This window comes from Lissotriton helveticus, chromosome 1_2 (genome assembly GCF_964261635.1).
Source record: "Lissotriton helveticus chromosome 1_2, aLisHel1.1, whole genome shotgun sequence".
In the NCBI taxonomy this organism is placed as follows: domain Eukaryota; kingdom Metazoa; phylum Chordata; class Amphibia; order Caudata; family Salamandridae; genus Lissotriton; species Lissotriton helveticus.
In genome coordinates, this window is record NC_136058.1 from 322,637,913 (window position 1) to 322,648,445 (window position 10,533).

The 10,533-nt window shown below is 46.2% G+C and overlaps 2 non-coding genes across 2 annotated transcripts; both read left to right on the plus strand.

Annotated features, from left to right (window-relative positions):
• Positions 1-1,061: 1,061 nt before the first annotated feature.
• Positions 1,062-1,133, plus strand: TRNAQ-CUG (transfer RNA glutamine (anticodon CUG)). The gene has a single exon. It is a non-coding gene; the product is annotated as a tRNA-Gln (tRNA).
• Positions 1,134-2,626: 1,493 nt separating this feature from the next.
• Positions 2,627-2,698, plus strand: TRNAE-UUC (transfer RNA glutamic acid (anticodon UUC)). Its single transcript has one exon. It is a non-coding gene; the product is annotated as a tRNA-Glu (tRNA).
• Positions 2,699-10,533: the final 7,835 nt, after the last annotated feature.

Consider the following 10,533-nt stretch of genomic DNA (forward strand, 5'->3'; position numbering starts at 1 on the left):
TGCGATATTGTTTTCCCCTTATTGCCTTGTGATATTGTTTTCACCTTATTCCTTTGTGATATTTGAAATGTTGGCAGCTCTCTCGGTAGCACCACCTGCTGTCTCTCAGAGCCCTCAGAGCAGAGACGTTTTAAGGCATTAAGGCATGGGCAAAATGGGCTGTGGCCCAGAGCCCCAGCCTTTCAGGGGGGGCCCCTGATAGATCCAGCTCTATTCTGTATAGAGCCTTGCCCTGATGACCTTGAATAATTCTTCAACAGATTGTTTTAAATATTGCTTGCTTTTAATTAATTTTTAAAGTGGAAGATGTGTGAGAGACTATTACAGACATTTTGCAGAGAATTGTTTTGTTTATTTTTCATTCAACGTCCATAAAAAAAAGGTTTACTTTAGATCACAGTAGGACCTCAAATATGAGAAATGGGAGGGTGTTGCAGAAAGTATTTGCAGTAATATCACCAAACTGTTGCAGTGTTACAATATTTGAACACGCCACTATCCCTAAGTGATGTAGACACATTTAGAATGTGGATGGCACCTGTGCACTGTCAGTGACCTGGCTAAAGAGGGCGTCAAAGAGATGAAATGTAATCCTAAATTCAAACCTGATCTGAATAGGGGGCCCCAAAATAGGTTTGGCCGATAGCCCCCAAAATCCTTAAGATGTCCCTGCCTGAGAGTGCACCAATTTCTTTCATTGAAAGTTGTCCACTATGGAGGGCCAACTGAGGTACCTTCTTCCAGTCAAGAACCTGATCGGTGTGCACAAATCTATAAAAATGTGCAGTTAAGACGATGCATAATACAGTAGTGAGGTGAAAATTTGTAACCTTGACCATATAAATTAGTGTTTCTACAGTCTGCCAGGCTTGAAAATTATTTGTTACAGTTTTAGTAAATGTCTTATGAGTGATAACCTTGAAATTAATCTTGACCATAAAAAATAAAGCATTACTATCACAAATTATAAGTAAAATCATTTTCAGAAGCCACTCTCCTGCTGAACTGCCACTGGCTAGCTCCTAGATGAGAAAATTCATATGAGCTCCATTTCTCATGGAGGTTCCATGGTGTAATGGTTAGCACTCTGGACTCTGAATCCAGCGATCCGAGTTCAAATCTCGGTGGGACCTTACCTTTTGACTGAATTCAATGCTTAAATCTAAATACTCTTATTTATTCATTAATTTATGTGATACACAATGTACACTATATATCCTTAGTTTGGGGGAAAAGCGATAAAAAGACAAGACGGTGTTAATGGTGCAGGCAGGACACAAGTGTAGAGATCTGGCCTCCAGCACGCGCCTCTGCTGCTGATTGGCCCGTTCCTTCCTGACCCCTCCAATAGGAATGTGCCCCCGCCTGACGTAACTTCCTGCTCTCTCTCTCTCTCTCTCTCTGCCAAGTGGTTGTTCAGTGAGAGAGAAGCGTTCAGTTGCTAGCAGTAGAGGGTTCCTTTTCTCGACCCTCGGTGTATACCTCGGGTGCACAGATGCACACGGGCGTTTCTTGGGTGCGCGGATTTGTTATATTAATAACGCTGCTCTGTGCCGCCGAGAGGGTCCCTGTGCAGTGACGTCATCGGGGACACTGGGCCTAAGGGGGGCCACACCAGCTCTTTAGCGAGTGCCACACTCACTCGGGTTCTGCAGCGAGGAATCAAGGTGTTTGTGCTGCACACAGGGTCATTGTGTCATCGGGGGTAGCTGCAGTGACCTGCACCCTGCACGGTCTTGTTTAGTTATTGTCTGCAGGACTGCATGGCGGTTTGTTTACTGGACACCGCCCTGTGCTGCCCTCAGAGGGGCTCACTGTGCACAGGGCTGCAGTAAGACTTCAGGGGTCCCTGTGCAGTGATGTCCTCAGGGACACAGGGCCTAAGAAGGAGCCACACTCGCTCTTTAGAGAGGAATCAATGTTGAGTGCTGCACACAGGATCATTGTGCTGTGTTGTGCCAGGGGTAGCTGCAGTGAGCTGCACCCTGCACTGGCTTGAGTTATTTTCTGTAGTACTGCATGTTTATAGGGTACTGAATTGACGGCCCCTGTGAGTGGTCCTGTGGCAGACACCACCCTGTGCTGCCCTCAGAAGGGCTCACTGTGCAGAGCTGCAGTCAGATTTCGGGCTCATTGTGCAGAGCTGCAGTCAGATTTCAGCGGTGCGGCCGCCAGGCGTCCCTGTGCAGTGTGCAGTGATGTCACGCTGCTGAGTGCTGCTCTGCGTATCGGTGTGCAGTGATTGGTTAAGACTGGGCAGGGTTTGCGTTGCAGTGCAGCGTTGCACTGCTGTGTCAGTGTGCAGTGGTTCAGCAAGGCTGAGCAGGTCTCCTCTTGCAGTCTATCACTTTATGCAGTGTTGCAATCGGAGAGGATACTGTGCTATCTATGCTGAGCGCCCCTGGGTGCTCATGTCTTTCATTTGAGAAATGTATCTCCATAAACACCGATGCAACTTTCTGTGCTCAATAAGAGAAATGCTGCAGCACACCTGGATGCGTTTATTGATATGGATGCGTTTACTGATAATGTTTTTCCTTTTTGTTTTAGTCCAATGCTGCCTTGCACATGTGGCCACACGCGCTGCATAGTTCACTAGTAGGAGCTTCACAATGCTATCATGTACTCCCATATGGTCTAGCGGTTAGGATTCCTGGTTTTCACCCAGGCGGCCCGGGTTCGACTCCCGGTATGGGAATGTGTAATTTTTTAGTGATCACTTTTGCTCTTTCTATAATGTTAAAAAGGCACATTAGCTCCTGTGAATATGACATCGCTTTCTTCGCTCCTCGTCCTTTCAGAACGTTACTGATCAACAAGTATATCTCCCGCCCCCTCGCCTTAAAAAAAGAGCAATTTGGGATTAGTTTTTATTTCTTTTAAAAGCTTTCTCGGTGTTGTTTTCGCAACTGTCCAAAACGTTATGGATATATATGTAGCCGTCAGTACTGTAGTCAATGCGTCCTGGGGCCTAATGCAAGGAAGGAATGAATTGTATCTGGCACAATATTTATATCCTGCATCTCGCACAGTATTTACCTCCATTTACTTCCTGCATTTCGCACAGTATTTATTTCCTGCATCTCACACAGTATGTACTTTCTTCATTTCGCACAGTATTTACTTCCTGCATCTGTCTGGCTCATTATTCACTTCCTGCATCTCGCACAATACTTACTTCCTGCATCTCACACACTGTTTACGCAGCGAATTTGGTGTTTCTTTCTTGTCATTATTAACAAGCTCTATTGGTTTGTAGAAGCCGGCTTTAAGTGCAATTACCCATCTGGTGACGGTAAATAGTGTGTACAAATTCACTGGTGGTGAGGGTTGTGATTTCTACAAGGAAGGTAGAGCACTGGAAAAATAGTGTCTCAGTGGCATGGATGATATGCGTGTAAAATAGACTATGATGGAGCAAACCTAGTGAAATATCAAGGGACCCCTATGTCAGAAATGATCTTTCCACTACCCTCTCTACAGGGAAGAAACTTACTGCTGGTCGTGTCAATACTCTGGCACTGTAGTATGTTAGTAATACATGTTATTATCACTTTAAGTTAAGTGTATTCTTTGAATGTGGTTAGTTCCACATTCCAGTTGTGTTGTAATGGAATGTTCTTTGTAATACTGTTGGGCAGTTCCCTGTTGGATGCTGACCTGACCAGACGTGCTTTCTTATACGGAATAAATCTACTTGAATCTACTTGAATAACTTATCCTTCTTCATTAAGATACTACAGGCACTTTGCCTGTTGTGACAATCGGGTGGCTGTAAATTGTTCATTTGTAAGGGCGGCGCCTCCTAAATGGCGGAGGAGCATCGGCACACCTGCTGCAGGCAAACACTGTAAAATGACATAAGAATGCCATTTAATGTTGCCACCAGCTTACGTACTGCGTGAGGCAGTGGGGCAGGGCTGAATCTTGCTATTGCAGGATTACTTCTGCCCCTTTCAATGCACATGTCGGGTTGGTGGGATGGCTACCTACGGCCAGCCCGACATGCACACTGTACACCCAGCAACCCCTGGCCGTGAAACTGCCCGGGGATTGCTGGTACAAGGCCCCAGCCTCAAAAGGAGGTCTGGGTTAGCCTGCTCCCACCAATCCTGGAGCTGCTCTCGTGCTGAGAGCAGCGCAGGGATTGGTCAGGAGTATCGTTCCACTGAGCAGGAAGGGAAGTGCTGCACCAGACAGGTGAGTGCTGCCCCAGGCAGATGAGTTGGGCGAATGGGCTCCCTTATTTTTATATTGCCAGCCGCCACTGTTCATTTGTAGAAGTAGGGTGCATGAATATGTCTGCTCATTAAGGCGTAGAGGCAGGCATAGTGTACACTAGGATCTTCAAAAGTTCAACTTTTAAAACTTGGTGGAGACTAGATGTATGTTCTTTCATTCAAGACTATTAAACTCATGAGCGCTTGCATGCCTTTGTGCTAGTGAGAAAGAGTGAGTTGCCTTGTGTTGGGGGGAGCTCTCATTACATTTCACTGGCACATGTGGAAGACAGCGGTTGAGAGTGTTTATCTAAAGCTATAGGGGGACCTTGAGAGTGGGGGTGAGGTAGAGAGACCACAGTCTGGCCACCTGTCTGTTGGCAGTGGATAGATATACGATTGGGAACCTCAGCACAAGAAAAAAAACATGGGGCAATGAGATGGAGATTATTGGGGCAATATGCTGATGGAACAACCCTCACTCTTTAGATAGACCATCATGAAGGTGGTTGTGGCACAACAAAAAGTATAAGGAGAAAATAAATATTATATATTGGAGGAAGGGGGTTTTATTGTATACACATGTTTTATTATGTGTGGTCCTGACTCTGCCACTGTGCTGTCGAGCTCCTTGCCTGCAAATTCACAACATGTATGTTTGCACCAGTCACAGGAATCTGCTGTACGTTGAGGTGATCACTTTCATGGGTGCAGCTGGCATCTTTTACCTTGTGCTACTTCTAAAATGAACATACTTTATTTCTCAATTACTCACCTCTGCGTTGCTGTCTTCATATCTTAGCAAGTGGCGACAAGGATGGGAAAATATTCCAACAAGGCTTATCCTGGTTCAACTTTTCATCAATGTAGAATTACTTCAAGGAACCTAGTATCCTGCATCGCAAAGTTGTCAGATAAATCGCAGTGGTGTCTGCAGTCGCCATGGCATCCACGCAGGTGAGTTGGTCATAAAGTTTCATCTTTTTCAGTGTCCTACTGGGTGATGTTATCTTCAGGCATGGCCTAAGTAGGTGGGTCAAAGAATAACTTCCACCAGATGTGACTAAATTGTGCTTGATTTGTAACGTCGCAATCATAGTGACGCTCTGCAGGGTGAGGTAGTTGTGGAGCCACACAACATACAGCAAGGAGTGTGCCTGTGGGTCTGGGACCTCTGCCTTTCTCCTACCCCCAATAATTGACCTCAACAGAATGCTCACATATTGTTGAATTGGAGATGGTGTTAAACCTCAATCTCATGAGGCACTGTTTCCCTCTGCTAGTCCTGTTTTCTCCTTACAACCACATTTTAGAAATAACCAATCAGAACATTTGAACAAGAATGTGAGAAGAGGGTTCAGCGTGTTTACCACATGTGTCCGCCTTCTAAGATAAGGCTACTGCAACGCAACAAGGGTAAGACTTTGGCTGGTTACATGTGAACATGTGGGCACTTGCATGTGCATTCATGTGAGGACTGCATGTAGGAGACTCCTGTTGTGCATAGCCTAGGAATTACGTAGAGATAGCCTGGCACAGAGGGGACTCTGCAGGGTTGGGTATTGACCTGGGATGGCCTTATAATGTTGGTGTTACAGATAGGGAAAGTCAGTGTGCTGTGCTTTGTGGTCTTGTCTGCAGTGACACTCCATTGCACACTAGGGGAAGGCTGCCTTAGAGTGCAGCTTGGCTCCTCCTTGATCTAAAAACCCCAGAGTCATACCAATTTACTGTGTAGTCTGTCTGAAAATGACCATTCTGTAACGTTCAAGGACATATCGGTACAGCTTGTGAGTCATCCAGGAATGTAATGTTTCTCTGGATCAGCTCAGGATGCGACCCCAGGCCTTTTGTCACCCTGCTGGACTGGGTTAATTACTTATCTCTCCAACCACAGGAACAAAGGCCTCCTCCCACAAAAAGAGCTATTAAAATGAATTAGGTCAGATTCTAAGGATGATTGGGTGGGGTGGACTGCTCTGCATCAATAAGCCAGCTGTCATCATGTGCCAGGAAGAAGGCCGGCCTAAGCTCAATAAACAAAGGGAGGGAGCCCAGACCCTGGAACCAAATCAGGAGGGTGGTCCTTTGAAATTTTACTGGATACAGGCTCTGGCAGTTATGTCGGCGAGGGGTGGAGATGAGACCCCAGAGCACATGTGCTAAGTGACTCATGGGTGACGCCATCTTGAAGTATCCCTGAAGGCTGTGCAGGGAGGATGGAATAGGGGTGGGGAGATGATGCAGCTCATCACAATAAGCCAAAGGTGCATCCCTACCGGAACCTCCCACCCCCACTTAAAAGGTCCTGCAAAGGAGGGAGAGCTCTCTATTGGTTGTGGTATTTCTGCTGAACACTGGGACTGGAGGCTGACACCCACCCAGTTGGAAGGAGAAACCCCCTGACTGCTATCTGGGTTAAGGACCCTATCACTGATTTATTTCAGGACCAATGGGACTCTCCTCAGGACCAGGGAACCTGATCCCTTTATCCTTTCCCTGAGGACCATTTGAGGTAAAACTGGGCACATGCGCAAGGAAGGAGAGAAACCCAGAGGTTAAGCAAAGTAAAAGGCTGGTGCAGTTCACCATTTTGGGGTCAGGAGGCGTGAAGAAAGCACTACAGGTTGCAAGGGCACACCACCAGGCGTGAAATGAGACAAAGATCACCCAAATCGGCCCAATAGTGCCCAATTTATGGTTATTTGAAATTGGGTGACCTTAGACTTTTTGAGGAGTAGCCGACGAAGCGCATGGGGCTTTGCCGCCATAATTCGACTTGCCTTTGGGGTGGGCCAGGGCCTGGAAGCTACTCCTTAAAGCAGGAAAAATGCAGGGAAGCGCTGTTGCGCTTTCCCAGTGAGAAGGGGGACCCAGGTCCCCATCCCTGGGCCCCAGAAAGAAGAAGGTGGACTGACGGAGCACCGTCATGCTCCCCTGCAGAAACAGTGCAGCCTCCCCCTAAAAGAATTCCTGAGTCTCCACCCTAAGTTGGGTGGGACTCTGAGAGAATAACCTGGCAGGATTTTCCTGGTATTTTTCAAACACTACCTAGGCTGGAGCTTTTGCTTTATTGTTGGGAGTGCTGCATGCTCTAGGGGTAAACGCTATGTCCATAGCATTTGTGGCCAGAAGATGGTCAACATTAGTTTTCATGTTGTGCAAACACCCTCTATTTGTGAAAGGCTGTAATTGCAGTGTGGTGATTACCACTGTGATGGCCTTTAGAGGCTATGTTTAAATTGTGAAATATTCTCTTGTGGGGAACTCTATAATTGCACAGTGTTGTGATTATAAATGTAAGGCCCTTTGACACTGACAACCACTCTTATTCAAAGTATACATGGTCTATTACCAACATTAAGTGCTTTTATTCAAAGTGATTGTAGGAAAGTAGGATCTGCTTTATGGTTACCCCACTTTTTACCTGGTGCTGAGCTGTTTTTGACTAGTCGGACTGGGATCCTGCTAATCAGGACCCAAGTCTTTTTGCTTTCTCCCTCAAATTGGTATGGTAAGTACTTTGGCTACTGGGGTACCCTTATCAGTCTCTAGTATATGGTACTAAGATACCTAGGGCTTAGGTACCCCAGAGGTCCCCCATGAGCTGAAGCATGTATTATGCCACCCATGGGAGACCATTCAAAGTGTTACTACAGGCCTGCCATTGCAACCTGTGTAAGCTGGTGCTAGCACCCCATACTAAAGTAATAGGTTTCCTATATCTAGGGTCACTGCACGTAAAACCTATAAGTAGGCTTTCCTGTTTTCAGTTTCTATTTTTGGTAAGTTCTGGTGGTGTTTTTCAGTGTTTTCCAGTGATTTCAATACCTAAAAAAACAGTGCTTTTCAGTGGTTACTAGTTTTCGCGCCATAAAAAACAACTGAAACAGTGTTTACCGGTGTTTATGGAACGCTTCGCTTTTATTATTGCTTGTTTCTGGAAGACATTTCGTGCAACCATCTATGCTACACCTAGTCAAGGAATCCCCCAACAGAGGCCCTACAGAAGGTGCTTAACTACCAATTCTAAGGGTAAAAGCATTGGTCTGACGCCTACTGCGCTGTATCACGTTCGTCCCAAAGACACTTATAAATAAATGACTGCCACAAAGGTGCTCGTGAAGAGGTGGATGTGGTGTGAGTTTCGAAACTTGACTGTGGTTGCGTACCAACGGGGCTGTAGATGGCTTCTCAGTCCAGCCCCATTCTGAGATACCTTTCAGTCTATGTGGTGTCAGTGACAGGCATTTCTTGTAAGTGCAGTGTCCATAAGTTGCACCTCTTATGCTCTGGACGGTGTCTGTAAGTAGCGTCCCTCCTTGCAATGCTATCAGAGAGAGGCACCTTGCATTGACTGCCCCTCAGAGACACTGTCTTAGCTGCCACGCCACTGGTCTAAGCCCAGAGCACAGGGCTTGCCCTGGACCTTTCGTCACCCAATGGTTATGGCAGCTGGAACAATGGCATGATGACATCACAATGTGTGCCGCTCCGATAATTTCCTTAGGCGTAAATTGTTGGGGGTCTATAGATCCGAAGGGAAGAACTTGAACTAACAAGATTCAAAGAACTTACAGATGAGCAGACAAAAGGGACTCAATATATGAAGACAAGAAGCCTTGAACCCCAAAATTCTTGAACCTTTCAATGCCTTGGACACCCACATTTCAAATTAAGGTTGCCATGAAGAACACCATTCTCCAAAACTGGTCTTATAGAGAAACTGCAGGACTGATTAGACTCACTTGAAACATCTGGACTACAGTTCTGGATCATGATAGATTGCAGATGGAAAAACTGGACTGGAATATAAACTTGATCCCTCCCTCCCCCATCGGGGGCTCTCCATAGTGTAATCTGATGAATTGACCCTACAAGCGTGACTCCTAAACAGTGCGTGATGTGGATGGCAAATGACAGTCTAACCTCCCACGATCACCGTGCAGGCGTAAAGTTAACTTCAGGCTGGTTCCATGAGCTCAATGTAAATAATATCCACCATGAGGGCAAACAATATGGAGGGACTGAGGCTCAGCATATTCTAGTAAACTTCTCTCACCCATTGGAACACATGCCATTTTTCAACTCAACATGGCTGTAAAATGGTGCTCCCACTAGCCCACTCAAGCACGCAAACACCCATAATCCCCTCTCTATTTTTATTATCTGCTGCCTGCACTGATAAACACCTTACTGCACTTTGTACTCTGAGATCTCACTGGCTCTCTAACTCGAACTGCACAGTCTAGTCTACACCACTCACCAGGATCAATAATGGACTGAAATAAAGTGATATCAGGAACTGTCTTCTTAGACCTTTGGCAGCCTTCTTCACTGTTCTGAGTGTAATAGATGCGGTTTCATTTTGTATGTGCCTTTTTTTAAAGACACAAAAGCAAGGCTGTGTCTGGAGCCTAGAGAAAGAAAAACAGCCCAAAATGAGCAATGCCGCTCCTCGCTCCACGAAGACTCTTTGCATGTAAAATAATAATAATTTTTTATATTGCTCTGTTTATATTGGCCAATGCCAGAATCCTGCCGGACACCAGTCATACGTCCTGTCAGAGGATACTGGGCTAGTTCAGCCAGGATAATGCCCCCAAAAAGCACAGACAGGCAGAGAAAAACACCACGAAAATAGCAACATTCGAGCCTGACACAAAACAGCAAAGAGCTCCAACAGCAAATCAGTAATTTTCTCTCTGTAGACATTGTTTTGGACTTTTGTGGCACCCCAGTAAAATAAATACCCCCAGTACTAACCTCTGACACAGGTATGAACCTATTCAAGGTACTGCTGAGGCCTAGTAGAAGTGCAGTCACTATTACATTACCAAAAATATTAGTAGCTCGTGGTGGTTTTCATTGAGCATCAGTAGCTCTTATTGCAGAAAGGCTTGGTAGGAGACGTGCCAGGGACTTGTTAAAGAATGTTAGGGGGCCGTAAAGACAACCATGGGGACAGCGCATTGTCACTAATGTAGGGAGGAGTCAAATGGGAATAACACCACCACTTGGAGACAGTGTGGAAAAAAGGGATTGAAGCCAGATTAGTGCACGGTCACAAGGACCAATGGCATACAGCCCTTTCTATGGACACGGACTCATCCTTACTTACGAATGAGGGCTTTGGCACGCCTCCAGCCACCTCCTGTGGAAAGTCACTGGAGGCTGCGGACAAAGCCTCATTAACAAGTGAATGGTCTTTTAAAGACCTGTGAAGACGCCCTTCGCCTGGGACGACTCCTGGTGGCCCCCAGCCCTGGGCACCGCACCCAAGCCAACCGACCACGCACGCAACCTGGGCTTC